Here is a 27,200-nt window from a genome sequence, read left to right on the forward strand (position 1 = left end):
ACGTCTTTTCATAATGCTTTTAATCTATATTCAGTAGCTATTTTTTAAATCTCATTTCTTTTTCTTTTTTGTATTTCACTATTTCAACAATAGAAATATTTCAAAAATAGTGTCTGTGATGTGAACAGCCCTGATTTCTTCCAACACTGTTTGTTTTGCATGTAAGTGATTAAAGTTTATAAACCAAAGTTACATTATTTCTTTACCTGGAAAAAAAAAACAAACTATTAATCTCTTGTGACATTGGTCTGTCTTCCCAAAAAGAGCATAGGGAGGAGAGACTGATTTCCTAGTCAAACACCTCAGTGCTACAGGGGTAGAAGTGATGCTATAGTAAATAATAATAATAATAATAATAATAATAATAATAATAATAATAATAATAATAATATTAATTTGACTTGTCCCCGCCCATCTCCCCACAACGGGGGACTCTGGGTGGCTTACAACAAACTAAAATTGGCAATACATAATTAAAAGATTATAAAACCAAAGTTACAAGGAGAAAGATAAAAAGGCTAAAAAATCCAAGAGACCGACAGAGGCCGCACCAGGCTGTGAAGGGGCCAGCCAACCCCATTTTTGATATGGGGTTGGCTGGCCCCTTAAAATAAGTTTATTGTAACCACAAATTATATAATTATCATTACATAGAATGAAATAATAGTAGGATAATAAAACTGTGGAAGGAAGGAAGGAAGGAAGAAAGGAAGAAAGGAAGGGTGTTCAATGTAAGAAGGCTAAAAGAAGATAAAGCCAAAAGTGCAAGTAAGAAAGTATGTCTTTCTAAGTTTAAATGCAACAAGGCAAAAGTAGCAACCTGGTTGCTACCAATTGGAAAAAATATCTGTAAGAAGATAAATTAATTGTTCAAGGTCTGAGCCCTTGAGCTTACCAAAATTTGGCCCTAATTATATATGCTATATAAGTCATTTCCCTTTTATCCTCTCTCTCTCTCTCTCTCTCCCTCTCTCTCTCTCTCTCTCTCTTTCTTTCCTGCCAGGAAGGTGCACTATGCACTACCTGTGAGAGCCATATCTCTTTTGGATGTTCAAGTTGGAGGAAAGGATGCCAGGTAAAAGCATCCACTTGAAAGATGGTGGCTACCAAGTTGCAGGAGGCAGCACTAGAGTGCATATATCTAGGAAGCTTCTGGGAGATGAGGGTCAAGACCTCCAATCTTTCACTTCTGGGGCTTTGTCCTGCTACTTCTATTATAAAGGGTTTTTCTTTGTTTGTTAGTGTACTGTAGATTATGTTTCTTTTATGGCACTAATCATCAAAACATTTTTTAAAGAGAAAGGTGGGCTGTACTCTCAGGTTCACAATTTAAAAATATAAGACACCCAAGTGATGGGGAATAGAAGGGAATGCATATGCATTAGAAGAGTGAATAGAAATGAATGAATGAATTTAATGAATGCATGAATATAAATACATACATATATACATACATACATAGAGAAAGGGATAGAGAGAGAGAGGAAAAGGAACTAATTTTCAAATACAGAAAGACATTTTTGTACACTTCAGGCATGGGTGAACTTCACTGTTGGAGTTCTCACTTGAGTAGCAACTTGTGACTCTTGTTTCTTTGGCCATGGTCAAAATTGTGATGACTGAGTAATGCAGACATAGTGTACTGGCCTTCACCTTTCAGTTCCAAAGCAACAGTGATTAGGAATCAATTAATCCTGCCTATCACGGAGAAACAACAATAGCTACAAAAGCTTCTGGACCAGGTTGGTTCTTTCTATTATGTTGTTCCTGGAAGTGGGGTGCAATCTGCCAGTTGCTCTTGGATTCATACCTGATGGATGAAGCCAGAGTATGATGCCTTTCCTTTTCAGCCACAGGCAAACTAACAATGAATTTGAACCTAAGTCTGTTTTCCAAGTTTTATAACAAGTTGATATCTAATAATATTTCCTTGAAATGTGGATCTAAATTCTCATGTTGCAAGTGGGTTTGTGTAAGAGAAAAATGCATACATAGAGAAAGTAAATTCCTGTGAAGTTGGCATGCCCAGTTCATAAATCAGTGTTTTGCTGTTATGCCATACTAAGTCATTTTGTAGCTCCTGTCACTTGTCACTGTTCATTGTTTTTTACAATATGAGGATGTGAATGGCTTGTATTTTGGCTTCAGTGAAAGAACAAAGGCTCTTAGATAAGAACAACGGCTCTTTCTATCCAGCACCCATGGTCAGAGGTTTAGATGCAAACCAAGTTTTGCTGGAAGTATTCCTTCATATTGCTGGCAATGTGTGAATTAACATGCCAAAAGTGCTTTAATTATCAGAACAATTAGCATACACTGTAAATTGAAATATTAAAAAAAAATCACAATTACAAATGTCATTATGAGGTGATTTCTTCTTTCTGTGTAGGATTTTAGAATTTGGCACAGTATTTCATCTTATTGAATTTCTGTGTATTTTAATCTATTATTATTGCTGCATGCAATATTGTATTTTGAACACATTCCCTGCTGTGGAATTAGATGTGCAGCCACTGTAGCATAATGAATATGCTGCTTAACAATGGGAATCCTCTAAAAACACAATAACATTTTGAATTTCATCATTATGAAAGATTAGGAATGTACATTTTAATTCTCCTGATGTTAGTGTGAGCATGTTGTGAGCTGAAATATTTAGGGATTTGGTGCCAGCTTAATTAAAACTATTCATTGTCTTGCATAAAAAATATGATTTGCACTGAGTTCACATATTTCAGAATTAGATTTGCACTGAATCGCATCAAAGACCATCACTGAAAATACTTATGAATGATGTGAAAATCCTGCTGCTTAAACCCACTGGGACCTAAACAGATTTGGTCTGAGTCATTGCAGCACTATTCGTTTCATGGCAACTAATTTTCAGGAAGAGATGCCTCTTTGAATCTTGCATTGCATACTGATACACAGTTTCAGCTGGAATTGAAAAACGTATAGTTAAAAGATGGCTTGTTTGGTGCTAGTTGAGATAAATCCCTTAAAACAATAATGAAAGAACAAGAAACTTCACCAATCTATTGCATGATGTAGTTCCACCACATCTTGTGTTGTCTGTTCTTTTACACAGGTCCTAAGCACTGGTTTGGTAGTTTGTGTGGATGAAGCTCTTCCTAAAGGTAATGCTGTTAGGTGGAAGATCTACTGATCTGAAGCATATACAACATTCTTGCAAGCAATGTAGGAAAATGCCTTGTGCCTTATGTTGTGGCATTCTGAATCTTTTGCTTCCCTTTCAACAGATTTGGAGTGAAATAAAATATATTCCATCCCTATTTTAAACTTTCTCACAGGGATATTAAAGGTTCCAGGACAGCTTGACTTCCTTTATTACTTAGAAAGACTATTAGAGAGATAGAGAGCATATTAAACTATTTTATGAGTCATGCAACTGGTCCATGTAACATTTATTGTTAACTTGAACTGGCATTATCTTTTGTGATACCATATGAAAGTTATGACTTAGCCGTTATTTTAGCTGGAACTACCAAGGGCTGAACTGAATTAACATGCATGTGTTCTACTCTTGAAATCTTCCCTTGACTAAGACTATCCTGTGCATTTAGTAAGTGAGTGATGATTTGAACCATAATTTTACAATAGACGCAAAGCCAATATATAGTCCAATACTGATCAAAAGGTTCACAGCAAATAGACACTGTTCTTAAACTAGGATGGACAATTTTGGGGGGGCATGCTTTTTTATACAAATGTTTTCAATCTATACTGTATCACCAAACAATCTAGAATAAAGTTTGAATTAAATACTAATTTTAAGAACACTGCAGATGGAATTCACAAATTTGCCTGTTAGAGGTTTTCTGAATTATGTGAATCTAACCAACACAGTATTTAAGCTATGGTTTCTAATTTAACATATGTGAATCCAGCCAACTATAGTTTATTCAATAAATTGTGGTTGAAATCTATATCTTTTTGTGTTTTGTCAACCCAATGCTATTTATATTAAGCACAAGTAAAGCATAAAAATGAATCTATTGCAAAAGTTATGTATAAAACAAACTGGATTAGTAATAAATCACAATATGCACATGTAAGGACAAATATGGATGTTTTTTTTAAAATGACTTTGTAAACTTGATGTGAAAAGTTAGAAAAATGAAATTATGGTTAGTACTGAGAACAGAACAAAGGCAAAATTAACAGATTTATCTATCCCTTGTTTATTTATCAGGAATGCCTGTTGCAAGTAAGGGGAAGATAGAAAATGGCACCTATTTGATTTTCAACATACATCATTCTGATTCTTTTTTAAAAAGCTGTGCATGGCAATGGTGAAACTTTTTTTTTTTATCTGCTGCCATGCTTCTTCAAAGTGCCATTCATCTGAGTTTCTGAGTCCATCAAAATGTCTTATGTCTTTAAAGACAAAGGTTTATTGTGTCCACCCAATGACTAATCTAGTGGCTCAATCTCTGTTAAGTAGCTGTATTCAATTCTAAGCCAAATCTTCCAGGAATTTAATATAAATTGTTATTGAAAATTACTCTTTCATTAATTAAACAGATGCTCAGCAAATGGAAAACTATATCCCCACTGACATTACACTCTTAGGAGGTAAACAGGAGAAAGCAACGTAGTGATAGCATTTGGGTGAAAATTTAAAAAATGGCAAATAATTCCTTGCTCATTTGTAAAACATTTCTATAGTTTTCAGAGAAATTAGTTGGGTCTGAGTTCTATAATCCCAGCTATAATAAATAATGTTTTTGTGTGTGAAATTTAGTTGATAGAGCATAAATTGTGGCTTGTATGTCCCAGTTGATTGAGTAGAATTCACAACTTGATATGTGGGGCATATAATCCTGTGCTATCCCAATTATGGTCTTTTAATAGTGGCAAATAATTCTTGGAGTTCAGAGATAGCTTCCAGAGCAAGTTACTAAATACCGGGTAAGACTTGATAATGGATTCATTTGTGATTCCTGTATCTTTGCAATCTGTAAGATATGTCTGTTTCCCTTTGGAATTTGGATGTCATGATTATAAAGCTGGATTTGAGCTGAGATGCAATATTAGATATTTGAATCTAATTATGATGTAAAGTCCCACAAGCATGTGTACATGTGCAAGAATTCCTTGTGCTTATGGTAAATGAACAACAATTTCCACATATTTTATATGTTGGAAGTTTTCAACATGTGTTATTTTTCAGGCATGCTTAAATCTATACATTTCTCTCTCTTTAAACAAAATTGCACTTACCCTTAACAGTACAATATGGGAACAGTACAATAGAACATTCAATGTATTAAGTGATTCTCAGCCTTTTCCTTTATGTGAATCGTTAAAAGCTCTGTGGTGGTATATTAGAGAGGTAGGGAACTAGGGAGACCCACGTTCAAGTTGTGGAAGCTTATTATGTTACCTTAAGTCAGTCACTATGTATATTGGTTCCATCTACTTTATATGGAAAATTTGTAGGATATATTTGGCCTTCAGCTTCTGTAGAAACAATAAAATATAACAAACAAGGAAATAAAAAAAAAACATGTAGGCTGTTAAATAAATTGCTGTTAAAAGAAATAAAAATCAGAAGTGTTGCCAGCTGTGACAATCTAGGAGACAACCCATAAGTCCCAAACTCAGATCTATGGTCCTGCTGTTTTATGAAGCTGCTGTATATTATGAAGCTTTTGAACAATGAGATCAAGAGCATTCCTGAGCTATGTAGCAAATAAAATATTTGTATCACTTTCTTTCTTTCACAGCATTATGTGATAATTTATGTTGTCATATAATACTATTAATACTAACAAATATGTATTTTGGGTGTTGAAAGGTCTGATAAATATATAGATATATGTAGATATAATATACAGTATATCAGCTGCACAGAGAACAGGAAGGTACATATTCTAAAAAATAGAGATGTGTTTGCTTTACCACTAGGTGGTACTATAGTTCTTTGACTGTTGCAGGCAATGTCCTTTCAACAGAGATCCATGAAAAGTGCTATGCATCACTGATAAATGTCTAATCTACTCTCTGAGCTTTCCTTTAATATTCTTTTCATATATGAGAATGCTACACAAGCATGTGTGATTTGTTACACTACTGCTACTTGTAGTGGAGTTAATAATAACACATATGGCAGTCTTCCATCTCTGTAAGACAGAGAATCCTAGCATGTCTTTGGATGGGTTGGATGAATTATAATTATATTTGCTGTGGTTTACAAAAACCTACCGTGGACTGGTAGCTGGAAGTATTTCTTCAGTGGGTGACAGTTTCTCTTCATTATCATGCTTCCACAGAAGGCTGTTTCCTTCATAGGTTATCATCTGTAGCATCAGAATTCCAGACAATTGTTAGGTTTTCCATTAAATGTTGTCTCCAGTGTCTTGACATCAGGAATAAGCAGGGGAGATTAAATAAGTAGAAGGAATTAATACAGCCTTTCCACCTGCATTTCCATGTGTTTCAGTAGCAGGAAAAAAAAAATAATGAACTGGGAATTCAGGAAAATAGGCACTTTATACTAATGGAAACTGTATACAGCAGTCAGAACTGAAGTAATCTTCAGACTTCTTGTGAGACACTGCAGGCCTCTTTGTGTGGGTGGGTAGATGGGGGAGGTGGTGGGAAGGCTGGGCAAGGCCTGGCTAAAACTGCAGGAGATTAAGTTAATCTGTACTCCTTGTTGCCAGTATTAGCAGAGCTATATTTATTAAACCGCAGAGAGACCTTCCTGCAAGCTGGCTGAGGTCCTGTTATACTCTCACTCCCATACTTCAAATCCCCAAACAAAACTGTCTTGGAATCAGGCAGAATTGGATGCTGTGAGTCCATATTATTATATCTCTCTTTTTTATTTCCACCAAATAAATATATTAAGTACCATTATCAATAAATCAACAAAAATTTCAGGAATAACATGTAGGAGGTGAATAAGAGTACTGACATTCAGTGTTGATCTCAGTACCAGGCAGACTTGCCCCTGTTGTCCCAAAGTCATGGTAGACTTTGACCTTGGATGCAACAATGAGGATTCTGATAAACCCAGCTCTTGAGAATGTATGACTTCTGGCCTACTCATGGGAATAACCTTCATTGTTTCCATACATTGCCTCTGGGTCTCTTTTAATAACTTATGGCAGGCATGGATATGACCTTCTGGATAAAGGATTCATAGAATGGTTTGACATGTGAGGAGTTTGGAATAACCTGATGGTTGCCCTGTTGTGCTGTGACTACCTTTGTTGTTGAGATTTTATAAATTCACTGTTGAACAGTGTTGATAACTTGGTTTAAGACTGTAACTTCCTTACCAGCAGATTGTTACCTGCCTTGAAGATTGCAATGTGAAGTGCCATGCTTGGTCTGCATTGAACTTCATTTTGCTTTAAGCAGCCATATCACATTGCCTTAGTTGTGTGTCAGACTGGACAGGGCACACTCCTCCATTATGAGGAAGTTTATTTGCAAGTGTTGACTTTTTTTTTTTAAGTGGGAGGGTGGGACAGCACCACTATATGCATGGGATATACCCATATAGTTGCACAGAAACTTAAACAGCTTTTGCTGGGTGCTGAACCCCATAGCCTTTCAATCTTTAGTTTTGCTGAGTGTTGCACAGACCAATTTGGAATGATTTTCCAGTGCTTAAACCCAGGTACTGGACAAATTCAGCAAACTGGCCACTTTAGAATGGAGAAACATTATCTGACTTGAGAACTCTATGTGTTTCACAGGATGATAAAAAATCTTGTTAAACCTAAGTGTGACAGCATTTTCAAAGATGGTAACAATGCCATTATGGAAAATAAAAATCTTTCACAAGGCGATGTTGTCCACTCACAGGGGAGGTCACAGAAACTTCTCACCTGTCCATTTGTACCACAGCAGCAAAATTCACTGGCAGTGCAACTTGGCAGAAATGACAACATATGCTGTGAATCTCATTTTGTGGATTCATGCCTGGAGCCAGACTTTCTTCTTTAAGTAGCGGTGACTTCATATTGTTCACCTGAAAAAGAATGGATAGCATCATGTGATTATGGAGTCAGATGCCATATCTAATCAAGAAGGTACCCTATTGGCCATCCCTAAATGCCTAAATAAAATGTATTTATTGATTTATACAATTTCTTCCCAATCCAATCAAGACTTTTGTTTCCTAGAAGGTGTCTGATTCTGCAGCAGTCTTTGGAACCAATATGACCAACAAGAAATTAATATGGAGTTCCACTTGAACATTCTGAGTTACACTGTTACCCATGGATATAGCAGTGGGATTGCTGCTACCCAGCCAATAGAAAACACTGAGGTTATATGCTTGTAGCTTCAGTATCCAACACTCAGTGTGAGGTTGTGGCCAGAAGAACAGGTTATTGAACATGTGCTCTAAATATATGTGATCTATGACTACTGTGACCCATAAATGTAGAACTGAAAGTGTGATAGCTTCTCCCAATTGCCAGAGCTGCTTTTTCTGTCTGAGAATATGTATGTTGGTTTGAATATAAGGCTTGGTTTGCATATTAGATGAAATAGAAATAATCAAACTGGTCTAGCTTTATAAGGAGAGTTCCCAAACATCAGGATTAGCATCCACAAAAATCTCTCTTGCCTTGCTAGGATCTAAATAAGCCATGACAGCATTGCTAGTCAGGGATCATTTAAATGCAATGAAAGCATCCTGGTGTCTCTCCATCATTCTCAGTCACTGTACTCTCATGTGATCTGAAGGAGTAAGAAAGACAAGATTAGAACTAGATCTTCCATTAAGATTTTCAAGGCCTAAGAAACCATAGGTGTAATAAATATAGCAGCCTTATGAGTGGCAGTGACCTTCCTGAGATGTCAGATCAACTGATATCTCATCTCTGGAGAAGATATAGCCAAAGAATTCCAGTGTAAGCCAATCAGATTCACAGTTCTGACAATGTAATATGTGATTAAGTTCTTGGAATAATTGAAGGACAGACCCCAAGCAATTATCATGTTCCTCTACCACTTACAGGAGACAGTCATCAATGAGGTTAGAACACCACCAAGTCCTGCAGTCCCTTCACAGTGTTTTGAAAAATCTCCACTGCTGATGAGATGTTTGGGAACAAGAGACATGATTGTTTTATGACTCCAGGCTGCTGTATGTTTTTATTTTTTGTACTGTATGCATTTTACCTATTTTTATTGCAAGCCACCCAAAGTCGCATATGTGAGATGGGCAGCTATATAAATTGATTAAATAAATGCAAATAAACAAATAAATAAATGTTGCTATACCATGGGTGCAACCTGACAGCCTGTTCAAGATGGGCTACTGAATGAGTCCCAGATCAAAAACTGTTTTTGTAATTAAGTAAAGTATATATAATAGCTGCAGTGACAAAGAGAGAGGCCAAAGTAGACTGATTCTTGGTATTTATTTTATTTAATGTAGATTGTTTGATTGATATGCCACTCAACTCACAAAAATGCAACTCTGGTGGCAAGTACATGTCTCTATCTAGAGTTATTTTGAATAGCTTCATGTCATACTGACTCACCAGTACTTAGATACATTCTTGATCTAGTTTTTTTGATGGGTAGGACTATCTGGGTACTCCCATTATTCCAGATAGATCATCACTTGGTAGAGTTTAAATTTATTGATATACTAAGTTTTAGTAGAGGTAGAAGACCAATTAAAGTAATTTTCATTTCGATAGATCCAACTGATTTCCTGATAACTTTTATTTTCTTTTATATCTCTGGATCAAATTATTAATAAAATAACTGCTCTGGTGATTGACACAATAACTTTTTTTCAGTCAGTGGAAGTAAATTACTTCCTTAGTTTTTGGTTGAGCTTACAGTGATGAAATGAATCAGGGTGTCAGGACAAGAACAGAAAAGGTAGGAAATGAGAAGGTACACAGGAACCAGGCCATGTAGGGCTTTGGAGTTTACTACCTGCATTTTGAATTGAACCTTAACATCTATCATTAACCAGTGCAGTGACCAAAGATTTGGGTTATACTGCTAAAACCACTCAGTCCAGTAAGTAGCTGGGACATTGCAGTCAGAGCCACTTGTGGTGCAGTGATTAAGGTGTTGGATTAAGAGCAGGGACAGCCATGTAATAGTCCACCATTAGCCACAGAAGCTCATTGGGTGACTTTAGGCCAATCACTTTCTCTCAGCCCAATGTACTTCACAGTGCTGCTGTTGTGGGAAAAAATAGAGGAAGGAAGCACTGTATATGCTATCCTGAGCTTCTAAGTGAGAGGTGAAATATACATCAAATAAATAAATAAATACATTTTGGGCCAACTGAAGTCATATCCAGAGGCAGTCCCATCTAAAAGTCATTGCAGTAAAGGAATTGTATGGTAATCTGGGCATGAGTTATTCTTGTAAGAGCTTCGTGGTCCAGAAAGGCCTTTAACTCACATACCAGACAATGCTGGGAAAAGGCCTTGTCATCATGGTTTCCACCTGCTGCTTGAGCTAGAGTCATGAGTCCAGGAAGACCCCAAAGTCATGGAACTGAACAGTAGAATACTGTACTCTGTACTCCATCTAGAGCTAGCCTTCGAACCAGAACTGAACCAGACTGATTACCTTGATCTGACAGCTCCATCTTCTGAGATTGAATTTAAGTATAGCCATTTATTTCATAATATTTACCCCGCAGATTATATATAAACTCACATCACTGTCTTCGTTAACTTTCTATTTCTGTTTCAAACTCAGCTGATGAAGTTGATTTTAATTTTGTGCTTTTACATCATTCCAAAATATCTTTATTGTAAATATTGAAACTGTTTAGAATTTTTGGCTTACCTCAAACTTTGGTTCAGTAGTGAGTCTGCAAGACTGAAAAACTGTGTAAATGTTACCCAGCTGAATGATTACCTTTTTTTTCTTTTTGGTTAACATGTTAATTTTTAGTGTCTTTGCAAAACACACACACACACACGAAAGGCAGGAGTGACTTACTTTGTATCAAGTAAGATTAAGACTTTTTCAATGTTTTTTTAGTCTGCCTGGAAGCAGCTTTTCATAATTTCACACAGGAAGTTTCTTCTCCCCAGTCTATCTGGAGATTCCAGTCATTAAATTGGGGACTTATTATATGCAGAGCATGTTCTGCCACTCAGCTATGACTCTTCTCCATAAATGACAAATAATGGCATATAAATGCATCCTATAAATAAATAGCAAAATCAGAGCTTTGTTTAATGTGAATACCCAAGTTTTTGGGAACTATGAATGTATCTAAGATTTTGTGACTTGCTTACCTAATGATCTGTACTCCATGTCTTGTTATTTGGACTTACATTGTTTATCCTGCAAGCATTTTAGAGCAAGGATGGCTGTAGGTGAAATGTGGCTGTTCAGCACCTTTTTAAATTAGGATAATGTTCTGAGTGTGCTGTATAATTGTATGGCTCTATAAAAACGCTTTTTAATAACAATGATCATTTTAGGATTGTATGGAGTGCTTTCAATTAAGGTTCTCAGATAGTTATTGTAAGGCTTCATTAGTTTGTGAATATTGCTGAAAGTTTAAATTGTTGTAAGAACTTAGGATAAAATGGTTTATGACTACAGTCCTTTCCTTTCCTCTTTCTTAAACAGTTTTAAGAAGTATATGTAAATCTTATATACATTTATGCCAAAATATTAAATGGGTCAATTAATATACTTAGCTCTTCAGAGAAGCAAGCTTGAAAGGAAATCTTTATGCATACAAAACATGAACTACATGAATAAAAAACAAAAACCCAAAACAAAGTCCCAAGCATCAATAATAGTATTTTATGAAACCAATAACAAGTTCTAAAACTCCTGTATGAGATGGAATCCTAATAAAGTAAATTTTCTTTGCATTAACTTGTGTGAAGTGACACAGATTTGCTTCAACAGAGTGACTTATTTTAATTGCCAAAGCAAAGAGCCCACTTATTTATCTCAGGAAGCAGTCTGTGTAGCCTTGAATCTTCTGGGCTCCTCATTCCCATTCTCTTTAATAATTTTATTAAAAGTTTTTTTAAAAAGAAGATAAAAACTAATTTAAACTAATATAAAGTAAGATATAAAAAAGAAAAAAAAAGAAGAGAAAGCTAAAAGTGTAAGAAAGGAAAAAAGTAAAAGAAAAATAGAAAAGATACAAAGTGGCTTACGATCTTCTTTACAACTGTTATAAGTACAATTATATTTTAACCTCTCTCTCTAAAGTTACAACATGACTCTCTTATTTCTATAATCTATCCTGTCTAATCATCAAACCCATAAATCGTAAGTTCATTTTTTTCTGTTTTCCGCAAAAAGTCCATAAGTGGTTTCTAGTTAGCAAGAAATGTAGATATTGTCTTTTAGGCCAGTGCTCCTTCTCCAGCATTGGATTCACAGAACCTTATTGTATATGTTATCAAGCAAATTTCCTTCAGATCTCTTTGTTCAACATGAAGAGGTTGGAGACAGGCAGGTGCAGATGTAGAATGTAAAACCAGTGTTTCATGCTGTTTAGCCTTCATGCATTAATTAAGAATTTCTGAAGTGGGTCATACACAGAGGAACTCTAGTGGTAGAAATATCCATGATTATGGACAGTAGAGTTACATCACATGCACAGTTGGTGATATAATCATAAGAGTTTCTGCTATATGCATATTTTAAACTTGAATTTATTTAGCATTGCCTATAACAATAAATAATGATGGAAGTGATATAAAAGAGTATCTAATTGGAGTGCTATACAAACTGGCATGAATGAATGAATGAACACATAAACTTACTATAATTGTTATTTGTTGTTACTTTTTAACCATTCAAACTTCTACTTTCAGTCGAAGAGGAGAGAGAAGAGAAACTCACACCTACACAACAAAAAGGGAGAAAAAAAGAGAGAAGTATGATGTTATTATAAGTAAGGCAAGATCTCAAATTGAATGCTCAGGTTATAACATTTGCCAGTGTGCAGTATTATTCTAACTCAATAATGTATATTATATGCTATTAAACTGTCCAGTGTGTAATTTGACTGCTTAAGCATTGTACATGTTAAGTAGCTGGAAGAATTATCTGATAGCAGAAGTTGTCATTAAACCTGTCAGAGCAACTTGATTATGCCTTTCCATGGTGTATGTAGCTTCTTTGAGGTTCTTAAAAAAGGAGATATGGAACAAACAGACACTTTAGTGGTATAAATAAATATCCAGGAATGGTTGAGATAATTTGCATGTGTAAGGCCTAAGTTTCACCTTAAGTCAAATTCCATTGGAAAGATCACCAAAATGCTTTTTCAAAAATCATTCTACAAGCAAATTATTTCTGTAACACTGCTGAGACAATTATGTGGATATAGTCATCAGTCATCAAGCTCAACTGAAGGGTATCTTTACCTTTTTATAAACATATATTTGATTATCTATATTTTTGCAAGCCAAATGCAATACTATAAATTCAAAGTGTGTATAAGCAAATGTACAGTTTCCCTACAGTGCTGGAGAAGACGGCATGCTTGTATCATTTCTTGCAATGCAGTAGTGCTTCCCTGCAGTCAAACTAAAAGAAGTGCAAGGGGGAAAAAAAAAGCATTGATCCTTTGACACGAAAGAATCATAGCTGCAAATTGGCCTGCACCCAATCCCCCCAGTTGCTTACAGCCAGGAAAGTTAAGGATCAAGCATATCAAGGGCAGGTTTCACCTCTCCAAAGATTTTGTGGACATCTTTTGGACTGAGGCCAATGTTCTATTCATTTGAGCACTGTCAACCATGGTATCCAAGTCAGCATGAACAGGAAACTTTTGTCTGCAAAGGATTTCAATGGAACATCAAAGAGATTGATTTTCTTTTGGTCCCAGATAGGAAAACCAGGAACCAATATTTCTGTTCTAACATCTGGAGGACTTAGATGGTTCCACACTTAATTAATACAGAGCTTTCATTGTGTTTTATTGATGACTTTTGAATTTTCTTAGTTCTGTGTTTCCCAATGAGCCATTGTCTTTTGCCAAGGATAATGGCTTTCATTCCCAGTTCAGCTTGAACTCCTTATTTATATTTAAATGATATTTTCAAGTGCTCCAATAATCACTGGGATTATCTTCAGTTTAGTTTTGTATAATTGTTCCACCTTATGACAAAGCAGAACAAAGTCATTTATACTTTGTTAACCTCTACACTTTTACTTTTTTTCCCTTCAGTATTTCTCTCTTTAAACATTACAGATTATTATTCTTGATCTCTTACTCTCTCTTGCAATAATTATTCATTTTGGGTCTTGTGACTTAGGAGCCTCCAATGTTTTGCATTTGCTTCTCACATCCTTTACTCTGTATTTGTCACTCAGCACTTCTCTTTGGTGCTCTCAGTATTTTCTGTAGGATGCATATTATTTATGGTACAATTATGCATAAAAGAGGAGGATGTATTAGACATATCCTAAAGCTGCTTAGCTTGTCTAATTCAGATATACCCAGAGGCTACTGTGTGTTGATAAGCAGAGTTTCAAATTTCAGTTATGGCAACTCTGACAAGCAAAACTTAGGTCGTTATAATACTATGACAGTCTTATAATCTAAATAGAAACTTGGGAGGCTATAATGAAAATACTTTTTTAGAGAGACTAGAAGAATAGTAAAATACATTTACCATAGAATAGCAGTACTTTATGGTCAGTTTGGAGAAAAATCTAAAGTGAGATGTAACAAGCCAAAGTACTAGCTTTTGTCCTTTGTCCTACTAGCATAGGAAATCCACCAATTAATTAATTTATTTATTTATTTTTATATATATATATATATATATATATATATATATATATATATACTTTCTTTGTAATAGGACAGGATGAAGTGTTAAATGAACTGCTAAAATGTTGAAGTCTGCAATATTTCAGCCTTTGTTGATACCCTCCTTTATATTTTAACTTTCATGAAGGTAAATGCCTCTAAAATGATTGTTTTACAAAAGTGGGTGGCATCTTGAGGTATAGCTGTCTTTTGTCTGGAAGAAAGCCTGTTAGTTATGGATAATACCAAAATCCTCTAGTACAAAGATTCTGAGCAAAGAAAATTTTACAGTTTTGGAATGGTAAAGAAATACTTCCAATTGTACTGGTCATTTTGGTGGATGACCTTTGTCAGGATCTGGATGTTGTATGCAACCCTCTTGGTCCTAGTACATCTCATAGCAGCTTCAAATTCTTATGGACTACTTGCAGGGGTTGGAGATTGCAGGAATTTTTTTGTAGTGAAAATTTATTGAGTAGGTTGTTTCAGTTGGTGGTTATGCAGGAAGAGAGAATGATCCAGGAACTCCTCCCTTGTGGGGTGCCACAGGGTTCAGTTCTTTCCTCTCTGTTATTTAACATCTACACGAAGCTGCCGAGGGAAGTCATCCAGCAATCTGGGTGAAGTATCATCAATATGCTGATGACACTCAAATATATATTGCCCAGCTGGGTCCAGCTGGAGTTGCTGTGGTGTCCTGGATTATGTTAGGGTCTGAATAGGAGAAAATAGGTTGAACCCAAGCAAGACAGAGTTGCTATTTATCTATCACAGCCTTCTGTCTGGCCTGTTCCAGTGGTGTCTCCTGAGGGGGTAGCACTGCCACTACAGAGCAGGTCTGCATCCTGGTGGTTTTCTTAGACTCATGATTGTGCCAGCCCTTTAAAATAGACCAAACTAGGAAACCAGTGCCATGTAGGTTGGTACTTCTTTTACTGTAAAACTGTAGCAACAAAATCTTGCAGGTCTGAATGTGTTTCAAGGACATGTGATTGCTCTTGAGCAGCTTCTCATTAGCCACCAATTCCAGACTATTCCTTGGCTAAAATGATGGTAGCAAAAACACAAGTGAACTTAACTATTTAGAGCTATGACTGTATATCCAGGCCTATATTGTGACAATAACGGCAGTGAAATGTGCTTACTTTTCCAACCTTATTATGTCTGCAGATTATCATCCAGTGGTTCTGTTTATGATAATGTATTCTCTATCAGGAAAGAGTAGAAATAATGTTCCACTTGGCTGCTGTGATGTTTTTTAAAGATTCTTTGAGGATAAAACTGTATTTGCTCTGAGCTTGATACTCTTGAACAGATTCCAGTGTGATGACAAAAGTTATATCTTGTAATATTATCTTGCATAAGTTTGAACTTGTGCAAACAGAGGAACAGAGGGTTCTCTATAATATGAATGCCACTACATGTGATCTGAACTCATCCCCTCCTTGCTTCTTTGTGCAGTAATGTAAAGCTGGGAATGGCTAGATCCAAGAGGTGGCTTCTGCTTCTTTGTGAGAGCACGATGCCATCAGCCTTGAAAGAAATGTGTGCCTCCTCATGAAGAAGTCACTTCTTCATTAACTTTTTTGGACAACTATTGTTCTGTCTTCAACCTCCCCTTTTGGGAACAGTTGTTGAGAAAGGGGTGGTACCTCAGTTACAGAAGGCCTTTGATGAAATCTGGATTCAGGCTTGGACCTGAGATGGAAACAGTGTTGGTCACCTTTTGGATGCCTTTTGTTGAGACCTATAGTATGGGGAAGCTTTATTACTTTTTGTATTAGTTGTCTCGGTAGCTTTCAGTATCATTAATCATAATATTGTACTAGACACCAAAGGCTGGAGGCTGACAACACCATTCTGTATACCTTGACGGGTATTCCCAGTTCTAGTAGATATGCGGATTATGGGTTTGTCAAGTTGATGGGTCCTCGGCATGGGGTTAAAAAGGTTTTGGCTTTCTCCCATTACTTTTTAACATCCACTTGAAGCCAGTAGGAAAGGACATTTACAGTCCTGGGTATTTTTCATCAGTATCCTGACAATATTCAAATTTACATCACCATCCCAAATCAGGCCAGAGGTGCTGTGCAGGTCTTAATCTTGTCTGAAACTGTGAGGGTCTGAATAACTGAAAACAAGCTTAGACTATCTCAGAAAATGAAATTACTGTTTGACCAGAAACACTAGGTGCATGATAGTTCTAGTGCTACTTGTAGGTAGGAGTTCCTCTTTCCTAATGGTACTGGTCTGAAACTTGGGGTCCTCCTGGATGTACAGCTCCTACTGGGACAGCAGATGAAAGCTACCACCAGGTTTCCTCCTCCCAGCTTCAGTTAGTATGCCAACTGTGGGCCTACATACCAGGATGTCGTGGCAATGGTAAGTTACTCACTAAATAACAGTAAGGACACATATAATTAGTGGGTAGTTGGTAGCAAACATACTGCGAGATGTGGATCATTAAAATGAGAATTACATCAGCCAAAACTTTGATTCTAATGGGCAGTTATTACATATCATAGAATTTCTTTTTTGCTTCTTACCCTTTAACAAGGTTGGAACTTTCTAAATTCTTTTCCGTAAAAACTATATCCTCTTTACCATTAGACATTTAGGTAGCTTTTAAGAATAACAGTACCTTGAGGATTTTGAAGAGAAGCTGCTAGTCCTGTAAATCATATTGGTAGACTAAATAAAGGAAGTAATATGCTGAACCAGTCAGTTTTAGCTAGTATGAGTACAGAACTATAAATAACTGAAAGATGTCACACTATTCTGTTCAATATAAATTCACAACTCAACCAGAGACTATAAATACAAAGGGTAACGTGGCAAGTACCTCTTAAAATGTAACAGCATTGCTTCCAGCTCAGATATAATCGTACCTGTTTCTGCTAGTTGCAAGTTGTCTGAATATCAGAATAAGATCCAATTTTTAATACACCATAATTCAAAATAAATACTTCTGTTCTCTATAAGCAATGTTAGCAGTTATATGAAACAAACCCCTGAAATTGCTTATAGAGAACATAATTTTTTTTTTTAATTATCACTCAAATGCTGTTTGGACTAATATTGGTCCTCTTTCTTAATCTTCCTTCAGCCAATCTCTTTCATTTTTCTCTATCTTGTCTGATTTCGAGCCCCGATTAAGTGCTCCTGTTCTTTTCAAATGCATCTAATCTTCCCTTTGGGTTGTTTTTGTATTTCTTTGTTGGCTGTTCTTTCATGACTTTCTTCTTTCTTTCACTTCTTTCTTCTTTCTCTCCCATTTTTCAATTATCCCTTTATCACATATATCCTTCTATAGAATGTGGCTGTCCATAGATCTCCATATAGATTTCTATTTTGTACTTTTTCCTGTACTTTCAAGCTCATGCATTTGCTTTTATCAATTTTGTTTTATATTTCTTCATGTTTCCCATTCTCTTTTTTTGCTGTCCATTCAGTTCTTTTAGATTTTTGGTGCTCTGTCAACTCCCAGCCTTTTTTCATCCCTTAATCTTTAGGGTGGCCCATGACTTATGCTTTTATTACTGAAAACTGGGACCCTTAGTTGCTCCAGGTCAGCTAATGATATTACAGGTGGGAAGAAAAGAGAGTTGCATATTCCACCAGACCATGCATGGTTATCTAGTGTAAGCTTCTTAAATAAAGTTCACAAATTAATAAAAAAGTACAAAGTACATTTGTTTAGTCAATTTGGCATTAAACTTTTGATAAATATGTTTCAGTGTTGTATGCATATATCTAGTTATCATGCAATATCTCATGTTGTTGCTGTTTGTACACCTCATAGAATCTACTGTGATTGAAGCAATTTATAAATCTCATGAATCAATACATAGATAAATATATTACAGTCTGTATTATATTCTCAATGTGTTCAATTTTTCTACTAATCTATTAACCAGGGTGATGTTTCTGGTAACATCCTAAAACACTTAATGAAAAGACTGAATTCCAGGTAGCCAAAATGTAAGGACTTATTTCAGTACAAGGACATTGTACATTAAGTCTCTTTCTCCTTCCATTTAGTCCCTTGCAATTTCTGCTAATAAATCTTATGCCTTACTTGATTAAGAAGTAGATATTTTCCCTTTTTCTGAAGATGAGGTTTCAATAGGAGAAAAAGGGGAAGATGCTATTAAAGTCATGAGTAACTAAAATGGAGTTCTGAACTTGGTTTCTAAGGATTGCCTTTTAACAGCTCAAATGGTTGTTGCTATACTTAAGTTCTTAAAGGAAAAGCATATACCTAAACCTATGTATGAAGTCAGACACCAATTCACTTGTTTTAAACCTCATTCAGAATTCACATGTTGTATAAAACTCCACATCCATGGAAACTACTGAGGAAGAACTAGTCATGCAGAAGCACAGGATTTTGTTCCAGGTTGCAGATATTCTTTTCAAAGAGGGCAGGTGGCACAATAAACAAGTGATGGTACACTCCCTGTCACAACTTCTTCATTGTCTTGAGCGCACAGAAATTTCCTTGTTTCCCAGTTGGCATGGATTTAAAAAGATAACGTTAACTTTCAGGCACTTCACTTTTCCTTCAATGTTTTTCAAACTTTAAAATTTCCTAAGGGTATTTTATATTACACCAATACGTGTTTTCACAACAGCTGTGTATGGCTCCTGCTAAATTCTGGGAGGAGAGCCAAGCCTATGAGGGAGGATGGCATAAGTTTCAGAGCTCATAATCACAGTCAACAATTATCTGTAAAACGGAGAGCTCTACCAACCCCAAGGTCAGGACTGGGTAAGTATGGGGGAGATATACATTAAATTTAATTAAAGGAAAGATACAGGCATCAGTGGACCTTATGGAGGATAAGGAAGATTTAACATAGCTGTTTGGCACTCTCTCCTTAGAGAAGCGACAAATGATTTTACATAATCTTAAAACAGCTAAATCTATGCTGCAGTCGGCCACTGCAGCAAAGGAATCACTTAACAAACAAACTAATAAACAAAAACCCTTGATCAGAAGAGAAAATGGTCACAACTAATTGAAGCTACCAAGTCCAGAAATCCCTCTGTATTTTAGCATATTATAATGAATTGCCCCTATAATGGTGCTACCCAACTACATTCCCTTTAACACCTGGGTCTGTTATTCCAAAACTTTATATTATGACCCTTATGTTGATGATGCAATATGTGTTTATTTGCATTATCTTAGTAGCCTCCAGTCACATGCAAGGATCATCCACCAACTTAACTGTAGTCAAGCCTCCAGGAGTGATTCCATTCCACTTGAGTAATCCAATCAAACTGCTGGTCTCCACTTTCCATAGATTTACCATACAGCTAAGGCCTCAGAAGACCTGTGGGTAGAGTGTAGCAATAATTCTTTCCATATATAAAAAGAGCAATAGAAATGACTTGGCTAACTGGCAGTTAGTCTATTTGAACAAAATCAGCAAACCATATGCCAGGAATTTATTCATTAAACTCCATACCTGGGTGGTAGATAATGGAATAATTGGTCCTGAGCAAGCAAGGTTCCAACCAGGATTATCCACCATAGACTACTGGCTAGTGTTACAATATTTGGTAGGTAAATATACAAATCATTCTGATTTGACTTTATATACAGCCTTTATTGATTTCAAAGCAACATTCAGTAATATCTGCAGGGTAAGATTCTGGAACATCCTGAGTAGATCTTCTACAAGTAAATGCTCGTATTGTTAATTTATAAATTATATGAAAAAAAAAATGGCTTCAGGGTAAGATGTGACCAGTGAAGTGACCCTTTTCTGATTTCAACTAGATATTTAAAGGGGTGAAACAAGGATGTATTTTAGTCTCTCTCTCTTACTTCTCTAATTAAAACTCTTCAAAGAGTCAATATTTATGTGCCCAAATTAACTGAGAGATGTCTTTCAATCCTACTTTAAGGAGGTGATGTAGTTCTCTTCTTGTCCTATGTAGGTATGGAGCAGGTACTAAGAACTCTGATATCCTACTGAGAAGAGGAAAAGTTGATTGTTAATTATGATAAATCCAAAATCTTATTATTCTTATTTTTTTTCCCTAATACAAGGCAAAGATATTAGTGGATAATTGACTTCCATGAAGTAGAGCAAGTGAAATATTTTAAATATCTAGGTAATAATTGATCTGTCCTGTTAATTTCCAGACTACTAGGAACAGATCGATTATTTCACTTTCATTTCTACTGCTCACAGAAGTGCATTAGTCATAACCAAATTTTACAGACAAAGGAAAATTACATTCCAAAAATGGTCTATGGCTAAAACAATTCTTCAACAATTATATGGTATATAGCTAGCCCCATTTATAAACCTGAGAACATATGAAAGCATACAATTGATTTTCCTCATGAGTCTGTTTTGTTCTAAAAAATGTGTCTCTAATGCAGTTCTGAGGTGTGAAGCTGATGTTCCAAGCACTAAATTTCATCTTGGATTAGGAGTCTAATCTCATGGTTCATAATCATGTTTAATCCTACAGGACTGTTACCTGTGCTGTTGACAATTAGCTATTTTTCTCTTTGGTGTCAAATCTGTATGGAAAAATTATGTAATCTCAGTGTCTGTCCTGAATATATAGTCTGATTAACCCTTATGAAAGCCAAATCAATGGTATAGGATTGAATTAGAGATATCAATAATCAGAATCTATCACCTTACTACGGCTCCTGAATTTTATTGCCAAATTCTAAATTGCTGCAAGCCATCTACTGTGGGGTATTTTCAGGTGGGCCTTTTCCAGAATTTTAACACTGTTCCTTTTGCACTGTTGGTGGATAGATTCCAAGAGATTCCTTATCCTCAGAGATTCTGCCCTTTTGGCCCTCAGGGGATGGAAACGATGCCTATGTTTTCCTACAGTATCACTTCTATGATATCCTGAGATGTGCTTTGCTTTCCCTGATTATTTCCAGATCTGAGGGTCATATAGATAAATTCTAAATACATATCCCCTAAGGGACATTATTACTTTACTTACATTTCAGATTACTCACCTTTACTGAGTCATACTGTTACATAGCTCTCTGGCTTAGATGTGTTGGTTGGTAATGGGGTTTCTATAGCAATGTATTCTCTTTTTCTATCTGTAATGCTGGTCAAAGATTGTAATAAAAGAATTGATCAATCTTAAAGGGTAATTATCATTGAATTAAATCCATAATAATGATGGTTTAATGCTAAAAACATGATACATTATTTACAGCAGTCCCTATTACTAAAGTAGCAGATTATTTATAGTGCAAGCAAAATGGCTGTCTGATGAGGCTTTACAAATAGCTGTGGAAAGAAGGAATGTGAAAAGCAAGGGTAAAAGGGAAAGATATAACCAACTGAATGCAGATTTTCAAAGAAAAGCAAGGAAAGATAAGAAGGCCTTCTTCAATGAACAATGCAAAGAAATCAAGGAAAACAATAGAATGGGGAAAACTAGAGATCTCTACAAGAAAATTGGAGATATCAAAGGAACGTTTAGTGCAAAGATGGGCATGATAAAGGACAAAAAAGCAGGGACCTAACAGAAGGAAAAGAGATTAAGAAGAAGTGGCAAGAATACACAGAAGAACTATGCAATAAAGATCTTAATCTCCCTGATGTCCACACTGGTGTGGTCACTGACCATGAGCTAGACATCCTAAAGAGTAAAGTCAAGTGGGCCTTAGGAAGCATTACTAACAACAAAGCTAGCAGAGATGACAGTATTCCAGCTAAGTTATTTAAAATACTAAAAGATGATACTGTTAAAGTGCTGCACTCAATATGCCAGCAAGTTGGAAAACGCAACAGTGGCCATGGGATTGGAAAAGGTCAGTTTGCATTCCAAGTCCAAAGAAGGGCAATGCCAAAGAATGCTCAAACTATTGCACAATTGTGCTCATTTCACATGCTAGCAAGGTTATGCTCAAAATCCTACAAGCTAGGCTTCAGCAGTACATGAACCAAGAACTACCGGATGTACCAGCTGGGTTTCGAAGAGGCAGAGGAACTAGAGATCAAATTGCCAACATTCGCTGGATCATGGAGAAAGCACGAGAGTTCCAGAAAAACATCTACTTCTGCTTCATTGACTATGCAAAAAGCCTTTGATTGCGTGGATCACAACAAACCATGGCAAATTCTTAAAGAGATGGGGGTACCAGACCACCTTACCTGTCTCCTGAGAAATCTGTATGGGGGCCAAGAAGCAACAGTTAGAACCAGTCATGGAACAACTGATTGGTTCAAAATAGGGAAAGGAGTATGACAAGGCTGTATACTGTCACCCTGCTTATTTAACTTATATGCAGAGTAGATCATGAGAAATGCCAAGCTGCAAGAATCACAAGCCAGAATTAAGATTGCAGGGAGAAACGTCAACAACCTCAGATATGCAGATGATACCACCCTAATGGCAGAAAGTGAAGAAGAACTAAAGAGCCTCTTGATGAGGGTGGAAGAGGAGAGTGCAAAAGCTGGCTTGAAACTCAACATTAAAAAAACTAAGATCATGGCATCTGGACCCATAAATTCCTGGCAAATAGAAGGGGTAGAAATGGAAGCAGTAACAGACCTCATTTATTTGGGTTCCAAGATCACCACAGATGGAGACTGCAGCCATGAAATTAAAAGTCGCTTGCTCCTTGGAAGGAAAGCTATGGCAAACCTAGACAGCATATTAAAAAGCAGAGACATCACCTTGCCAACAAAGATCCGCATAGTGAAAGCTATGGTTTTCCCAGTAGTAATGTATGGCTGTGAGAGCTGGACCATAAGGAAGGCTGAGCGCCCAAGAACTGATTCCTTTGAGCTGTGGTGCTGGAGAAGACTCTTGAGAGTCCCCTGGACTGCTAGGAGGTCAAACCAGTCAATCTTAAAGGAAATCAACCCTGATTGCTCATTGGAAGGATCGATAATGAAGCTCAAGCTCAGATGCTTTGGTCACCTAATGCGAACAGAGATCCCTTTGGAGAAGACCCTGATGCTGGGAAAGATTGAAGGCAAAAGGAGAAGAGGATGGCAGAGGATGAGATGGTTAGATAGCATCACTGAAGCAATGATCATGAAACTGAGCAAACTCAGGGAGGCAGTGAAGGACCGGAAGGCCTGGCGCAATATGGTTCATGGGGTCACGAAGAGTTGGATGGACTTAATGACTGAACAACAACAACAGAAAGCAAGCAAGCAAGCAAGTAAGTTAGTTTTAGGTTGTAAGACTCTATCATATCAGATTGTATGAAGCAGAAGTGGCCAAATACAATCATACTTTACTAATCACTGCTAACCATGTAGACAAATTGCTACAGAGCAAGCTCAGTTAAATTCATGGGACTTACTTTTCAGCAGGCATAAGATTGACCAGTTGCTGAATGCAGTCAAAAGATAACTAAACCATACTTTTTTCCAAGTTGTCAATATGTGCAAAAGAACTTGCAGGAAGAAATTGATTAATGGTACCACCCAAAAAAAAAAAAAAGTTGCCTACTCACCCAAAAAATTGTGGTGTCCAATTTTCCATCATAGTTCTGATGGTAAAAAATTTTGCATTGCATTTTTTCCTTTACATATAATGCAATACAACTTACATAGAACAATGTATGCGATATCAAAAGCTAATTCCATTGAAAGTCATTTTCAACATAACATCAACAGTTTAGCTTGGGAGCGAACACTGACAAAATATATTTCTGAAACTATCTGGTGTGCAGACTATGTGGCATCAGGTGTAATATGTTATGGTAATATATACTTTTCATAATCCATTTTATATGCTGAAATAAATATACATAATTTTATAACTAGATCAATGTTATTAATTCCTCTTAAATGTCATTCATATATATTAAACATCTACCATCTCCCTGTTTCAGGCTTCTATCCTCCCATGCCTGCGTAGTTAATATTTCATGTTCACAGAGATGTGCAATTCTTATTAGGCTGTTAGGATTTTTAGAAGTACCACCACATTGGGTGTGGTAGGGAATCCCTTGTGAACAAAATCCAGGGACATGGAGTATCTATGCATTCCATACTGAAATATTTCATCACAGCTTCTACTTATAAATATTATATAAAAGTCTTTTCATTCTTAAAGGTAAATAGTGCATTTAAAATGATCTAAATGATGGAACGGTCAAAACAGAAAAGTAGGTAAGTAATAAATAAATAATTCAGCCAGTTTTTCACTATTTGAGAATGTAATCTTTTCAGTTCCTCCTTTCCTCTTCTCTCCTCCTCCTCCTTCTCCGATTCCACAGAATCTCTTTTGTATGTGTCAACAGTGCACTGCCATCCAACTGAGAGCAGAAATAAGTGTTGTTAATTGCCTGGTTGGCTTGATTGCCATCTGTCAATTTCTCCATTAGCTTAATTTAAGTATTTCTGGCATGTGATCAGTAGTGCCTGTGGCTAGTCTGCTTCACAAAAGTTCAAATAAGTCAGGCAACATGCTCATTCGTGCTCCCAGATCCCCTGAGTATTAATTAATTAATTAATTAATTACACACACACACACACAAGCTCTTTGCACACGCAAACATTGCTGTCAGCTGCACTGTCCAAGGATTTCCTAATAATTTTTCCCCTGAACTGATTTAATTTATGTCCTGCCTTTGGGTGCATAAGACTTTAGTAGTGAGTAAAACTGTTCCTGCTACTTGATCATATATACTGAGCCTCAGAGAAATGCAGATGATAAAAATGCAAAACATTCTGCAAAATGCACTTTCTTGGAAATCATATATTGTGTGCAAACAAAAAGATTAAGTACAGCATGGCTATGTATCTCAATGTTACTTAAGCAACAGATTTTATTTACTGATTTATATGGGAAAATATGGAATAATTATAAAAAGTAACATTTTGTCCAAGCAGAAGTAAGAATGGGGAACATAAAGAATGCTATCAGTTTTGGCCTGGAAATTTGTAGCTATAATAAAATTTGTATTTACTGATCCATAGTATTCAAGATGGCATATGCATTTGATTCAAGGTGAAAGCTATCACCTTTCAATCCCATATAGCTCAAGATATGGGTAACTTCAGGCCTGTCTATTGTCTATCAAAGGTACCTGTATCTGTTCATCAAATGTATCAGGAGGAGTGGGATGCCTTTGAATCATTTCCCTATAAGCTTTCCTAATCACTGTCCCCCTTTTCTGGAACAGGATTTCCCTGGAGATCTGAATGGCCCCAGTCCTACTGGGATATAAGGGTTTAATTGATAGAACTTTTCTAGTTCATACAAACATCCCAGTGATGGCCTCCAGATGCACTCTGAGAATGTTTAGAGTAGTCTTACTAAAGTTTTGGGACTTTGTGTTTGTTTGTTTGTTTGTTTTGTTTTTTGGTGCCTTCAAATCAGTGTTGACTCCTGATGACCGCCTGGACAAGTCCTGCAGTTTTCTTGGTGAGGTTTTTCAGAAGTGGTTTGCCATTGCCTTCTTCCTATAGCTGAGAAAGAGCGACTGGCCCAAGGTCACCAAGTAGGCTTTGTGCCTAAGGCAGGACAAATTCTCAATCTCCTGATTTCTAGCCTGGTGCCTTATTCACTACACCAAATTGGCTGTCTTTGGGACAAATACAAGTCAGATATTAAAGCATGGCAAATAAAAAGTTTTAATAATTTTAAAACAAAAGATAACGTTGGTGAAGTGTGTGGACATAAGCTAGGAAAAGCATGGGACTACCACAACCCCTCCCCAGCTTCTGATTAAAGTTTGGAATCCCAGGAAAAAAAGGGAAGCCCTGGTTACTGAAGCTAAGGAACATCTATGTTAGACAACTGCTATTTTTGTAGAACTGAGTAAAACGTTTAGCCAGAATTTGAGTTAAGTTTCATTTTTGCTTTCTATGTGTGCTCAAGTCTCATTTTCTTTATCTTTCTGTACAATTTATAGAACTGGGTGTTTAAACTTCAATCTCCATCCAGTCTTCATGCTATATTCATGATATTATATGTGGGAAAAATCTTGTAATCTGCAATATTAATCTGAAACCAGACTAGTATCATTGTACAGATTCTTGCAAAGAAATTGCCACTTATAACAGTTATAACAGTGCCATCTTAAGCTATGGCTGGACCACCATATTTTCTTTGTGTTTTTTCTTATTTAATTTATTTGCAGGTGTTGTAGTGAAGATCAGGGTAGCATAATTTATCTACCCACATATAGAATGTTTGCATTTTAATATTTAAAGTTAAAAGGAAAGGAAGTTTCCTTTCATCTTTTCTTTTTTTAAAATAAAAAAAAATGATTTAGTGTTCTTGGTAGGAGAAAGTAAATATAGAGATGAGGTAATTATTTTATGGATGGCCTTAAAGGCAATTAGATTAATTTCCTGAAGGACAAAGGCTATGAGACCTGATAGCTAAATCGTATTTTTATGTTCTGTTTAGTACACCTCTGAATACTAGATGTTGCAAGTAATAACAAGAAACAACT

At 36.2% G+C, this 27,200-nt stretch overlaps 1 long non-coding RNA gene across 2 annotated transcripts; it reads right to left on the reverse strand.

Moving 5' to 3' along the window:
• Nucleotides 1-5,346: 5,346 nt before the first annotated feature.
• LOC148216861 (uncharacterized) lies at nt 5,347-17,501 on the reverse strand. 2 transcript variants are annotated; one of them, XR_015794548.1, is made up of 5 exons: nt 17,412-17,501; nt 12,771-12,851; nt 7,866-8,008; nt 6,229-6,382; nt 5,347-5,484 (listed from the first exon to the last, which is right to left on the reverse strand). It is a non-coding gene; the product is annotated as an uncharacterized LOC148216861 (long non-coding RNA). The 2 variants fall into 2 exon arrangements; XR_015794547.1 differs by having other exon boundaries at nt 6,229-6,323; nt 17,412-17,491.
• Between the last annotated feature and the right edge of the window lie 9,699 nt (nt 17,502-27,200).

This window comes from Python bivittatus, unplaced genomic scaffold (genome assembly GCF_059951505.1).
Source record: "Python bivittatus isolate LINGU-HERP-01145 unplaced genomic scaffold, Pbiv_v1 ctg000070_np1212, whole genome shotgun sequence".
Lineage (NCBI taxonomy): Eukaryota > Metazoa > Chordata > Lepidosauria > Squamata > Pythonidae > Python > Python bivittatus.